The following is a 13,912-nucleotide window of genomic DNA, read 5'->3' as shown; positions in this document are numbered from 1 at the left end:
CTGGAGGATGCTTCGGAGGGGCGAAACAGTGTGGGTGAGTTGTTGGATGTTTATCGGTATGTGAGCATGATGAATAAGTTGCTGATGTTGTATGAAACTATCCAAATCATGCTCTAGTTGTTCATCTATGATGGTGCTTGGTGAACCATTAACTTCGCTTGATGATGGTGACATAAAGGTGTTGGCATCAGCAGAAAAAAATCTGAAGTTTCATTGGTGGGATTATTTGGTGTGATAGGAGTGAAAAGTGGTTGTGACGGGATAGGGGTAGGGCTTGGATCGGAGAAAAACAATTCATCTGAAGTGTCAAACGCTGGGTTTTCTAAGTAGTAACGTTTTTCAAAAGCTGTCTGTGATGAATTGTCAGAGTACATGTGGGATGAAATAGACGAGATAATGGAATAAGTGAAATCAAATACCGGTACAGGGGAGATGATGAGTTAATCACGATTAGGATGAGAAGTATGGCGTTGTAGGTTAGATGGGTAGGAAAACGATTGTTTCAGGGATCCAATTTGGCATCCTGTTGTGGGTTAAAACCGTTAGTATTTTGAGAACGAAAATAAATCCTTCAAGGTTGTTCAATTATTTGCTCAAACGTGTCATTTGAGCTTTGTGGTAGTTGAGAAATGATGTTTACCTGTCTCAACATGCGTTAGAATGATATTTACTGCTCTCAAACGTATGTGGCGTTTTCTACATTTATGGATATCGCAATCTTACTTAGAAAGGGATCAATCTGTGATCGAGGGTTGGAGAATAGTAACTCATTCCACAAGGTTCGGGTATGATTAGAGCACAAGTAGATCGTTAGGTACTTTTTTATGATTAATATTTCGAAGATGGTTTTGAGTCTGGGTTATTAGAAGATGTGAGGCTCAAGCGATGGATGATTAATCGAAGTACTTTACTATTCAGCTTAATTTAAATTTAAAGAATTCAATTAGTCTTCGGTTGTTTGAAAACTTTGGGTAGTGAATCGAAGTTTGATGTCGTAAGACACTAAATAATGGATGGGCTGATTTTTGAAATAAAATCTTTAAAATTAAAAAGATCCAAAGAGAGTTCTTGATAATCTGTATGAAATAAACTAATTCGATATTTAAGAATCACAAATGTAAGGATAAGCACAGTTTAAATAATTTCAGGTTTAATTGTTTAAGATCCAAGAGAAATCTTGATGATCTTGAGAACTTGCTTGTTATATTGTTTTTGTTTGGATTATGTTTTACAAATGAAGTGGAGGCTTAAAAATAGCTAATGATTCTTCAACGCAATTTTTTAAAATCAAAATTAAATTCTATACTAATTTTTGCCTTTTGTTTTTTATGAAATAACTTTGTTAAAATTTTCTTTTAGAAAAAATACCCTAGAGTTTAGAGAGTTGAATCAGATGATGCTTTATGTCGACATTTTTTTAGAATCAAAGACTTATTAACAAAAATATACAATTAAAGTAAGGTTTACGGTTTTATTTTGATGCAGTTTTACATTAATAAATAAAATGAACTGCACAGTTAGTTAGTTTTTGTCGTCATTGTCTTCTGTTGCTTTGTGGTGCAGGTTTACGTATCGTCCGTTTTCTTTTTGTATATGCTTTTAACGTTTTGTTTTGGCTCGTCTCCATTAGATTTTTTGAGACGTGGAAATAAGCTAATTTATAACCAAGTTTTTCATCTTGTTTTATTTTTTTGTCTAAGCTAAGTTTGTGTGGGGTGCGTTTCGAGACTCTAGACTCTTTAACCGCACCAGATGAGTTAAGTCCGGGCTGGTTTTCTCACAGCGTAATTTCAGACAAGTTACATCTTCTGCTCGTTACGTTATCTATTTTCGTACGTATATGTTCGTACAATTTCCTAGTCTATTACCGATCTTAGTCTTACTCTTATAATTCCTAGTCTCAATAGATCTAGTAAAATACTGGTTTAGGCGAGGCTTGAGGGGGAGAAAGCAATTGTCTTTGATATGGTTAAAACAATCCCTGAGCCAAAACTACAGATAGTTTCAGCTTGTACAAATAATAATATGTTTGTGTTGTGGATCATTATTTTCTGGTTATTAATAATTTTTAGTGAAGATTAAAACTTTTTAAGAAAAAATAGTTTAGTTCTTGTTCCAGAAGCTTCCAGATACGAAGAGATCACCGGGCACAAAATAGTGCTAAGCTCAGAAATTTAAAACATAGCCCACTAAGGTGCTTGTTTACTTCTGAATTCTGCAGACTCACCTTTTAAATGAACTAAAAGCTTTTGTATCTGGAATCCGGAGACAAATGATGTCTACCTGAAGTTCTGGCAATTTTGTGTACTTTAAATAAAATTCCATGACAAATGAAAATATCTAGTTTTTTTAATAGTGGTTGATTCTTCAGACCAATTCCTATGTCGTCAAATGTTTTTCAAATTTTAAATTTTGAGCCTACCACCTCAGTTTATGCTACTGATCTTAAGGAGTTGGAGGTTTTGGCAATTTGTTTGATAATATTTTAAAACCAAAATTGTGGATTTCAAAGTTTTAAACGAAGCACAAAATATTTATTGGAGTCCGGTTAATAATGTAAACGGTTTACCCGAGTTTGAAGACGACATTTTGAAGAAAAATAGACACTGGCAAAGAAACTTTTCAACACAAAATAAAATTACGTAAATTAAATGCTAAATAAATGTTACCGTAAAAATGAAAATAAGTTTTTACAGAAGAAAATGAAAGTTATTACAGTCGAAAGTTCATGTATTACCACACATGCTAAATAAAGGTTACGGTAACTCTGAAAATAAAATAAATGAACAAAAAAGCGAATCGTCAAATACTCATATGTGTGAACAAACTATTCTTTCTCTTCTTGTCATAAAATAATGTCCTTTAATTCAAGATACAGCTATATATGAAACAAATTAAGCCGGTATAATTACCAAAAAATAAAAAATGCTGATAAAAATAGCGTTTACAAAAATGACAAAATAATGTGATTAACTGAAAATAGTTTGAATAACAAAATACTTCTTATGATAAAATCTGTACAACCAAATTTGGTTACAAAAGGCTGATGTAATTTACAACAGCAAAAAAAGTAGAATTAAAACAGTAAACTTAAAATCAAAGTTCAAAAGTTATAGAGATACAAACAATTAAATAGAAAAACTATTTCTATTAAAAGCGTATCAGGAAAATAATGAAGAAATCAATTTGTTTGGATTTTGTGTGCTTGAGCTGCCGCATTGCAGAATTTTGTTTTGGGCCTTTAAAGAAAGCATGGCGTCCTTTCAAATCCAAATTTAAAGCGCCCGATGCATAGCCATTTGCGTCCCGGGCAACTGTGTCCCAGACAAAATATAGTCAAAAAAGAATTGAAGTTTTCCGAGAAATTCATCTCCGAGACGAAATCGCCCATGTTCTAATTCTGCAATTTTATTCACATGAGGTTATATTTAATAGGCGAGCCATGTCTACTAAGTGTTTTTCTTCTTCAGCTGACAGGAAAACTGCAACTTAAAGCTTAACAATTTAGGGATACAAAAGTTTTTTTTGTGTGTTTTTCAGTTCTTTGGACAATTTTGTCTGGGACACAAATTTCTGAGACACAAAAGTCCGGAAACGAAAGCACCTAATCCAGAGTTTTGAACAAGACCTCTGATTCGAAAAAAAAAATTAAAAATTTAAATATATATATTTCAAATCCTTTTCCCAACCGCTATGTAAGCAATAAGTGATACATATAGAGTATATCAAACTATTTAACTGACCATTTGGCTTGCCTCAGTTTTATTTAGAACGATTTCTAAGAAGGAGGGAATCTGCACGATTGCGTTACTAGTACAAAAAAAGATTGCACGTTAGTTACCCCAAATTGGTCACTTTTTTCAAACAGGTCGTCTAAGACCTTGAAATTATTCATATTGATCTCATTCGGAAAGAACTAACTCAGTGCTATTGCATTTTGTTAGAAATAGCACACATTTTAATTGAAATCTTCTCTTCACTTCTTTATTTTTGTTAAAATTAGTTTAGACAGAACAATAGAAGTTTGGCTTGCGGCGCAGTCATCTGTAAACGAATCTGGCAAACTCACACAATTGTCTTCCCCGACACTTCGGAAAGATTGAAAGGCTATATTTCAATTGTCACTAATAGGCAAAGAAAACTTTGATATTGAAAATATATTTTTTTATTGGAGTTGAACCAAATCGAAGAACAAAAAACGAAACCACCACGGCGATGTTCGAACGTCTAGCAAGGAACGTGGCAGTAAAGAAACGTTTTAACGAAATTGAAACTATTAGATTCAAACAAGAGAGAAGACTTCTAATGGCATGAGCATCGAAGAAGTAAACAATAAGATCCACTCAATGCTCTAACTGGCACTAAGAAATGAAGGAAAACGCATTTTTGCTCAGAAATTTTAACGGTAAGAAATCCTTCCGATCAGTTTTGCAGAACTCTGGGAATACTTAAATCAAGCATTTTAAACAGCCAAATTTAACATTTGAATACCACAAAAACTCAAACAGATGCCAACAGGAAAGAAAACGCTTAGAGGATTTTTGGGGCGAGCTGGCAGAGATAGCTGAAAAAAAAACGAACAAAGTCGAGGTAATTTTTGTTATAAAGAGCTATGAAATCTGAAACAAAAAACCCACGAAAACCTTGCCACCTCACGAAGCCTTAGGCGTAGCTTTAATAAGTGAGAAGAGGATTGTGAGTTATCGCAAGATGACCCACGACTTTTCAACTGCACTTATTGTGCATAATATTTCTGTGAACAAACTTTAACAAACGGGAGCTCAAATTGTCTGTAAGTACATAAAATTCGTGTATGAAATGTGGCGGGAAAAACGTTCAAGGAAATTTCGCCCAGAAAAAATTGCTCTCTGTAAATCGAGTACCTTTTAATGTCATTTCACCAAAATTTGTAAATCATGAAGTAAGAAAGAAAGTTTAGATTGCCAATATTCGAAAAATTATGGATACCGAATTCCTATCTAAGTCGGACCAGTTTGTTGAAAAAAACTATTTACATAAAGTATGTCGTGGTATATTTAAGGCATAGTAGAATGTCAATGATGAAAAAAACTTTTTTAGAACAATAACATCTTCAACTACTTTTCTTCGTCATTGACATTTTATCGGATTGATTTTTTTGTTTAATTGAAGTTTCAAGTGGATTTGGCAAACCCGGTGAGTTTCCTAAGGAAGATCGTACTTCACGAACTAAAGTTGAGCGAATCGTTTTTGAAACTCTTCCAGTAGAACTTGAATCGAAGGATCATTACTGCGGGTTTACAAACGACCCCATAAAAACAGTTGGTCAATTGAAAGTCGCAATCAGATGCAACGGATGATCATTCGGCAAAAATTCCTTTTTCATCACCGGTGGCCACGAACGACGCAACTTCTTGGGAGACGAAAATCTTCCTCTCGTCGAGATAGTAGTTCCACCGAAACCCTTTCTCCACTTCATAAACACTCCTGAAAGGTTGTGAATTGTAAAATCTCTACTTCATAAACACTCCTGAAAGTTTGTGAATTGTAAAATCTGATATGCAAAATCTGCCAAGAAGGAATCTGAAAAAGTTTTCAAAAACAATTCATCTGCTTTCTGAAAAAATTGGATAAACAAAAAAATCAAAAAAAAAGAAAAGCATTTTCACGAACCCCTCAGACCAACTCTGTTTAAGAGAAGAAGGTTACTGTTAGATTTGCGTATCAAAAAATCGAAATATGAAACTTGTTCAAGCCCGTTGAGACCATCGTTAAACAGGAAATCGTTTTTTAACTAGATGAATAAACTGTCGCTTTTGAAAAGTTGAATTCAAAGAGAGTTTACCTTACAGAGAATACTCATTTTGATGCTCAGCTAAAAGAAGCGTTAACACTCGTGCATCTCATAACGGCCTCTTTACTAGAGGTGGTTAGACAGCAGTCTTATTCAAGAGTAGACGTTTAAATTCTTGCAAAGCTGAATACTCAACGGAAGTGCTCAAATTAATAGGCATCGTATGGGCCATCGAACATTATAAAAATTACTTTTCCGGGACAATCACACGGCCTTACATTATGTTATAATCACGGAAACAAGTCGTACGTTATTCGCCTTAGGAGATGGATAGTTGACTTCGACTTTTCAAATTTACCGTAAAAAACCTAGCCGGAAAAAAAAGCTTTTTTAAAACCTACTTCGACGATTAGATAATTCTAAACATAGAACGAGTTTCCTCTTCAAAAACTATGAACAATTTGTAGTATCCACAATTTACAGAACCAATTCTTTTATTAATCTGTCTGACATCTTAAGAAAATCGGAACAAAATTCAAGCTCAAATCTGATCAGTCGAACTTGGTAAAGAAAACGACGCACAACTTTGTAATAACATTATCGGATTTACTTAACTTTTTGTTGTGTTAATCTCATATTAACACATCAATGGCCGTCTGATACAAATTTATCTTTTTGATATTTTTTCTGTAAACTCAAATTGAATAAAATTTTCTATGGAACACAAATTTGTAATTAAAGTAACTGTAAACAGTGGATTTGTAGGAGTTGTAATTACCCCTCTTGCTCTGGTATTGCCGTTAACTCTGCTGACATAAATATGTCTTCTGAATAAACATCAAAAAGATACCGTCAATCACTTAAGCTGCCGGTAAAACCGCTGGATTCAAATCACTTCTTATCATTAAAATGATTGCGAATGATTGCAAATAAAACCAAAATTTAGTAATTTGTCACTTATTTTTTCGTCTAAACAAATTATTTCAAAAAATATCTTCTTCTGAGGTAGAGCAATACCTAAGAAGAAGATTTTTTTCGAAATAATTTGTTAAGGCATTAGACGAAAAAATAAGTAACAAATTACTAAATTTTGATTTTATTTTCAACAATTTTATAAGGATCTTCATAAATCCAACGGCTTATTATATATAGACCATAAGTTAGGTTTTCAATTTTTATTAAGAACAATGGCTCTCAAAATATTTCTTGAAACATATTCAGGCCAGTTTTGTACGTAATTTTTTTCGGAATACGTGTGCCGACCACATATCAACAGAATAATTTACATCCATGGAAATAATTGCTCCAATTGCCTTCGTAATCCGCAAAGCAGAAATCACCAACTTCCTGATTTGAAATTTGCAAAAGAGGAAAGTGAATTAATTTTCACTGTTCCATTGGATTCAAATCAGGGCTCTTGTAAACATATCATATGATGTATCGACAGATTTTCAAAATTTTTGTCGGCTAAAAATACTTCAAGCTTTCTGCCATTTTTTTCATACTGATTATGTTCATTTTCATGGAATCCTCAATTCAAGTTTTGTGGAGCACGCCTCGTGTTTTTTTGGTTCCAATTTTATTTATTTCGCGATTCTGAAAGCATTGAAAAGATCTTTTTACAGCAGCTAACGGATTATTAATTCGGAATATTATTGATATAAAGAAAATCAATCATGTCTAACAAGAAGGCACAAAATTGGACTGTTGATTATAGAGCTGAGGATGATTATCTAGATACTCCGCCGGAAAACAAGAATTGTCAGCGTGAGGAAATAGGATATGACTCGGACAATAGCCCATCTTCCCCACAGAATATGCCCTAGTCGAAAAGAAAACAACCACTAACAGACTACCACTAACCGGGCTAGTCAAAAAACATAAAATCTTTTGGAATATTTTAATCTGAAAGAGCGGAAAATCTATTAACGACCTTTGGACGAGAATATTATTCAATCTTCAAATACTACGGTGAAGTTTGCGAGTAGAAGAACTCCTTTGAAATTCCGACGTGGCTATTGTACATCCTAATTTTTTTTCTAATGATTGAATGAAAACAAATGTACCAAAAATTTTGAAATGAAGAAGTGATATTGAATCTCAGCAAGACACTCAGTTTTATTCAAGGCAAAAATTGACTTAATTGTCGGCACGGCGAAATTCTTATTTAGCCGAAAGGCGAAATGTCCTGGCCAACTTTTGGGGTTGCTTAGAATGGTCGGTTGTGACCGGTTGCGACCAGTTGTGAACGGTTGCGATTGTTTACTGCATGGTCAATCGGACTGCTATAAAGTGTAGTCTGCTTCTTTCTATGTGAAGATGATCTCGAGGAGTTGGAGCCAGCCGCATGTTTGCCGTCATCACTATCTGAAGGGAGTTGCAAAAGCGACTGAGGATCTTCGGCCCAAAGTTTCAGGTCTGCCGGCAGAATGGAGACTGAAGCTCGCGACTGAATGTTCTCCTCAACTTAAATCGAGATGAGACCCGGGCACGGTCAGCTCGAAGAAACTGGAGCTAAAGGTCCGGAAGATTTGTTAGAGACAAGGGCAGTAGTGTCCCCCACCACCAGAGGAAGAAGAAATCGAGAGTTCTACGATAGGTTCAGGAGCTGATAAGTCCAGTTGAACACCTGGTGCATCTGATGAGGAATCGTTAAGACAGTCACGTCTTTTGCCACCTGGTTGAGATCTTTTACAAGTTGAAGAAGACGAGCAGTGTCTTGGCCGACATAGTTTTGCCCAGAGCTGACTGGTAGATAGGGCGTCGGTCACCCAAAGATGACGAGGAGGAACTGGAACTTGACTGGATGGGTCCTTTCCGACTTTTAGATATAGGCTGCTTCTTGCCTAAATAATTAAAAACAATTGACTTTAGTCTTATACCGATTTTGTTATTCCGAATTGCCTTATTGGTAGAAGTGATATTCGAAGCCCAGTAACTTTCTAAATTTGGTCTTTGAATGGTTTGAAAAATTCTCGATCAGGCTTTCGAGCTAGGATTCTTTTCGTCCTTATTCGGTTGATAATAGCAAAATAAACCACATTAGGTTTTGAGCTAGACGAAGGCAGAAGATGTTCCAAGACATTTGGTTCGGGAACCGTAACCTATCCAATGACAGAGCCGTAACCTGCCGCGGAGAGTTTCTGCTAAGACCTGATTATACTCTCTGAGCATTGTAAGAGTATTCATCCCCTCCCCATAACAAGATCTTTTTCAGCGCATGCCACAAGTTGATCGCCTTGCCCATCTTCTCCGAAGCGCGATTTTGATGTGTGCCTGCCACCGAAGACGGTTGACTCAATTGAGCGGAATTATTCGGTTTGTTTTGCCCTTCCTTTAGGGACATTTCTCAGAAGAGGAAGACTTTTACACTCCTCGTGACGCTGTTCTGCGGTCAGCATGTCCCGCTACAGATTCGTGTTATCTAAAGAAATACTGGAAGATATACCATCAGCTGCCGGAGACACCTCAGAATTACGTTTGATCCCAAAGTTTTATTCAAAGGTTGAAAAATGGCGATCACATTTTTTATAACTCTGATATCTTCAATGATATGACGAAGCTTTTCCTGAACGTCAATAAAATCCGGATTAAGCTTGGCCGCTCCCAACCGACATTTAAAAGTCTGAACTTTTGGGGATATTTTCCTCTCCTTACAAAATGCCTGTTTAACTTATTTTTGAAACCCAATTTTTGACCAGGGTTTGACCGCTGTTGCGTCAAAACCTTTGGGCTTATTTGACCACAGCTTGAGCACGGTTTGGGTCAAAATTTTGACCACAATTTGACCACTTTTGGGACTATTGACCACGGTTTGGCGACTTTTGGGATAGAATGTTCCTGAATTTACAAGTTCAAGAATAAAATGATCATCTTTTCCCCCGTAGTTCTGGTTTTCATAGTCTAAGAACACTTTGAGTATCAGTCGATAGCGACTAGAATACTTTATTGGCCAGAGTTGTCCGATAACAAACCCGCATAGTCCAACTGCACCTCCTTCCTCATTACGCTACCTAAAACTGAAAAAGCTAAGCGAGCATTCATGTTCTTTTCAAATTTAGTACAGTGCGCGTGACCCTTGTACAACTAGATAATGTCGCGGTGCATTCGGGGCCACCAGATATACTTGGCCGCATCCACTATGGCAGAATGACCGACGTGAGACTGCTTTTTGGTCGGTTTGGACCGCGAATGTATGTGTTTCCCAGGAGATAATTTTCAGAGGCCTAACAAGACCAAACAATCCGAGAAATTCAATATCGTTAGAGAAAGCTCTTGGAGTTCTTTATTGTCATATAGAGTTCTTGAGAGTTAAGAAAAAAAATTGCGAAAGCTATCGGGACCCACACCTCCAGTTTGTGTTCCTGCTGTAGCGCCGAGACTATTGGAACCTGATCTAAACTACATTTTATGATTGGATAAATTAGATATTTTACCACTGTAAAGTATTTAATATTAACCAATCATGATCCATCTAACTAACAACCCACTTATTTGTAAGTGCTGAAATTACTTGTAATTTCAGCACCAGAGAGATTTGAATTTAACTTAGAAATTAGTTGCCTCTCCAAGAGAACTTCAGCAGCCGCAATAAACCAGTATACCCTAGCTCTATTGAGCCTAGCAGAGACTAGTTAAACAACCTGAGACTAGAATAGTATAAGAGTAAGATTAGGATCGGTATTAGACTAAGAAGTTGCACGAATCTATCCGGCCGAAAATAAGATAGCGTGACGAGCAGACGGTGTACCCTATCCGAAATTACTCTATGAGTTAAGACCATCGGTTATAACTCATCTGGTGCGACCATAAGTCTCGAACAAGACCTTAATTGCTTAGAATTAACCAAAAATAGATTAGAATTTAGACAAAACAGTTTTAAAATGTTACACAACGATAATTTAATCGAAATGTCTCTACGACTCAATAGATCAAAGCCAATATTCCGAACGATAATAGAACAACCCGGAATTGGAAGAAGACCTCGAACCAGAGACGACATACGACAAAGTAGAAACTTACCAAATAGTTATATGATAGTACGGCAAAAGCCAACACAAACTTTTATATTTAGAATCTTATTAGCAAGGAATTTAGATTTTCATTTGCAAACTTAAATCTTGAAGTCAATCTTCATGATCATTTCAGGCGCTAAACAAAAATATTAATATACAATAACGATCGATAAAAAGATCTCAGATCGTTTTCCTAAAATTCTGCAGTATTCTATAAAACATGTTTGGAAAATATTTATTGAAAATCAAAACAAAAATTAGTAGCATGACAATAAACTGTTAGTAATCAAAAAATCATCAGTTGTCCCAGCTTCATCACCTAAAACATAACAGCAATCATAAGCTCACTAATATCATTAAAACACTAAATCTTTTCTTAAATAAATTTAAACCATTTTAAACTTAAATTCACTTAATTTTAAAATCAGATCATCAAGGCTTATCCTTGGATCTTAATTAATTTTCTATTTAATTAAATTTAAAAAACTTGATCATCAAGGCCTATCCTTGGATCAAAAAGAACAATTTTGTTCTCCCCCACCCACTTAGCTAGTGTCTAACGACCTCAAACGTCGATTCACTATCCAACCTTTTCAAAAAACCCAAGACTAATAGAAATTTTTGAACAAGACTAATCATTCAAATTAGGATAAACAGTGAAGAACTTCGGTTATTCATCCTTCACTTGAACCCTCCTCTTACCAGACCCAGGATAAATCTTAGACTTAGTAAATTTAAAATAGTATCTAACGAACTACTCGCGTTCTAGTTATACCTGAACCTTGTGGATCGATTTACTATTCTCCAACCCTTGAACACAATCACTACCCCTAAGTAAGATTAAGTAAGTTAACACCTTAGCTTATACTAGCCACGAGAAAGTAAAAAATCATTCTTCGGAATCGATATACTTTTCTCTCCAACCCTGAACAAATAGACCCAGGTTAAGCTAACCAAAAAATCGTAAGGACTAACAATTTAAGAAAATAGAAATCATCTAACAACTTTTTGCATCCGTCATCCTAAACCTTATGTCATTTAAAAATCTAGGAAACAAACAAACAATCGTTTTACACAACTGTGAAATAGATAACAAAAAATACGACCTTGTAATCACACCTCATACACAAACAGTTGGATATATTAGAACAAAACGACAAACACTAAAAAAGAAAATAATAACCAAACAAAGACAAATAACACGAAAAAAATTTTCCAAAAATAGAAACGCATTTTCAGAATCAGAAGCCAACAATTTAGACGAACTTTATAAATTAAAAAAATCTATAGATAAAAATGGCCCCATTCACGATCAATTATATTTTTCAGACTCAGAAACAACTTCAAATTCATCAAAAAGAGGAAAAAGAAGAATAAAAAAGCAATATAAACACAAACCAGTACACTTGTATAATTGGAATCAAGCAATTAGACACATCGATAATTACCTATTAACAGTCATTAAACGAAAAAATGAGCCAAACACACACTCCAAGTGAAGATAGTCCAGACGATGACGATATCTACCCCTTCCTAGTAGATGCACCCGATAATAGAGGACAACATGATCTTTGTAAGAACTTTCTTCTAAATTTGTTTGAACCCGGAATTAGCCCATGTAAAACAGAGTTCCCAGATGTAAAAATAAAAAGACCGATTATTGATCACTATCTGAAAAATATATGTAACTTAACACAACAATACGGAATCTACACCATAGAATTCAGCTCACCAAACCCGAATCACCGCAAATATGTAATTCAAACAGACGATCTTGATTTAGAATTTTCAAAAGTATTCTCAGAATATATAAAAAGCATACAATATCATAACTCACAAAGAGCAAACTCCATATTTACTAATGAAGTTTTTGTAATAATATATAGTCATATTTCAATATTAGAAAATGAAAACCTAATCCCGCATATCTCATCGAATGAGACATCCAAACATATAAAGGTACGACATGAAATCACACTATTCTCAACTTTTCTACATATAATTAAAGAAAATTTCACTAAAGATGAAGTTTCACAACATACAAAACATGACTTACAAAAAATTTTGGCATGGTTTATAATAGATTATTTCACACATAATATAGATTTAATTTCACAAGCAAGAAAAAATTTCAGACCCCAAAATTCAAACGATGATACCGCCATCACAGAACAATCAGACTACGTTTGGGACCCCGAATGGTGTCATTATGCATTCATAAATATCCCACAATCAATCTCAAGTCAGCAATAAGTACAATATCTTATGTAAGAGATTATGTAAGGGTAATACCATTATCCATTGATGCAACACCATTAAACTACAATACATTTTTACCCGATACGCGAAATAACAGTTTAAATTCGACCGTCATACACAATGAAAACCTTAATGGAACTAGGAACCTCACTCAACAAGATATTCAAACACCATCACACTTCATAAATGAAGAAATCGTCCAAACAACAACTACACAACAAAGTATTTCACCGATACGTCCAAATTTAACAACACCAAGAAATACAAACACTTCACTAGCACAGGTAACCTTACAATCAACCGTTAAACCTTCGGTTGCTCCAAAATATTCACAAATAGATTATCAAACATATAGACCCATGACAATACCGTCAAAAACACGCAGAACATTCACAAGAAACACTTTTGCGGATCATAATTATAATTACACACATTCATCAAAAACAAACTATCCCCCACGAAAAAATAATAATAATCAGATAAGATCTCAATATTGGGATAATCCAATGGCAACAACCAACTCAGTAAATTTTCAAACTAATTCACATCCTCCACAGGATCGTAGTGAAAATTACCCATTCTTTCAACAGAATAAAAATAAAAAACAAGCATCTCATCAAACGGATTATCTATCCTCTGATGATGATTATGTACAACCAGATATATTTGCACCATACACTCAAGAATATCGTGGACAAAGAGTGCAGAAACCACATACATATCATAGAATTTTTTCTCCACACCCAACAGATACACAAAATCAACAACCAATACAAATGCAAAACCCAATTAATACACAATCTTTTCAACCAATTCAGCCACAAAACCCAATGATTACACACTCGTATCAACCAACACAAATGCA

General features: G+C 34.9%; 2 protein-coding genes across 4 annotated transcripts in view; both read right to left on the bottom strand.

Annotated features, from left to right (window-relative positions):
- The window catches only part of LOC134842932 (uncharacterized), a 9,904-nt gene extending 7,149 nt beyond the window's left edge, over window positions 1-2,755 (bottom strand). Inside the window, exon 1 of the mRNA XM_063859461.1 lies at window positions 2,570-2,755. The gene's annotated coding sequence lies outside the window, so the exon portion shown is untranslated. The remainder of the gene's footprint in view (window positions 1-2,569) is intronic.
- Window positions 1-13,912, bottom strand: part of LOC134841257 (metal cation symporter ZIP14-like) — a 379,452-nt gene that overhangs the window by 84,265 nt on the left and 281,275 nt on the right. The window lies entirely within an intron of this gene.

This window comes from Symsagittifera roscoffensis, chromosome 3 (assembly GCF_963678635.1).
Source record: "Symsagittifera roscoffensis chromosome 3, txSymRosc1.1, whole genome shotgun sequence".
Taxonomy (NCBI): Eukaryota; Metazoa; Xenacoelomorpha; order Acoela; family Convolutidae; genus Symsagittifera; species Symsagittifera roscoffensis.
Note: the sequence above shows the minus strand (reverse complement) of the source record. Positions and strands in the feature narration are given on the sequence as shown.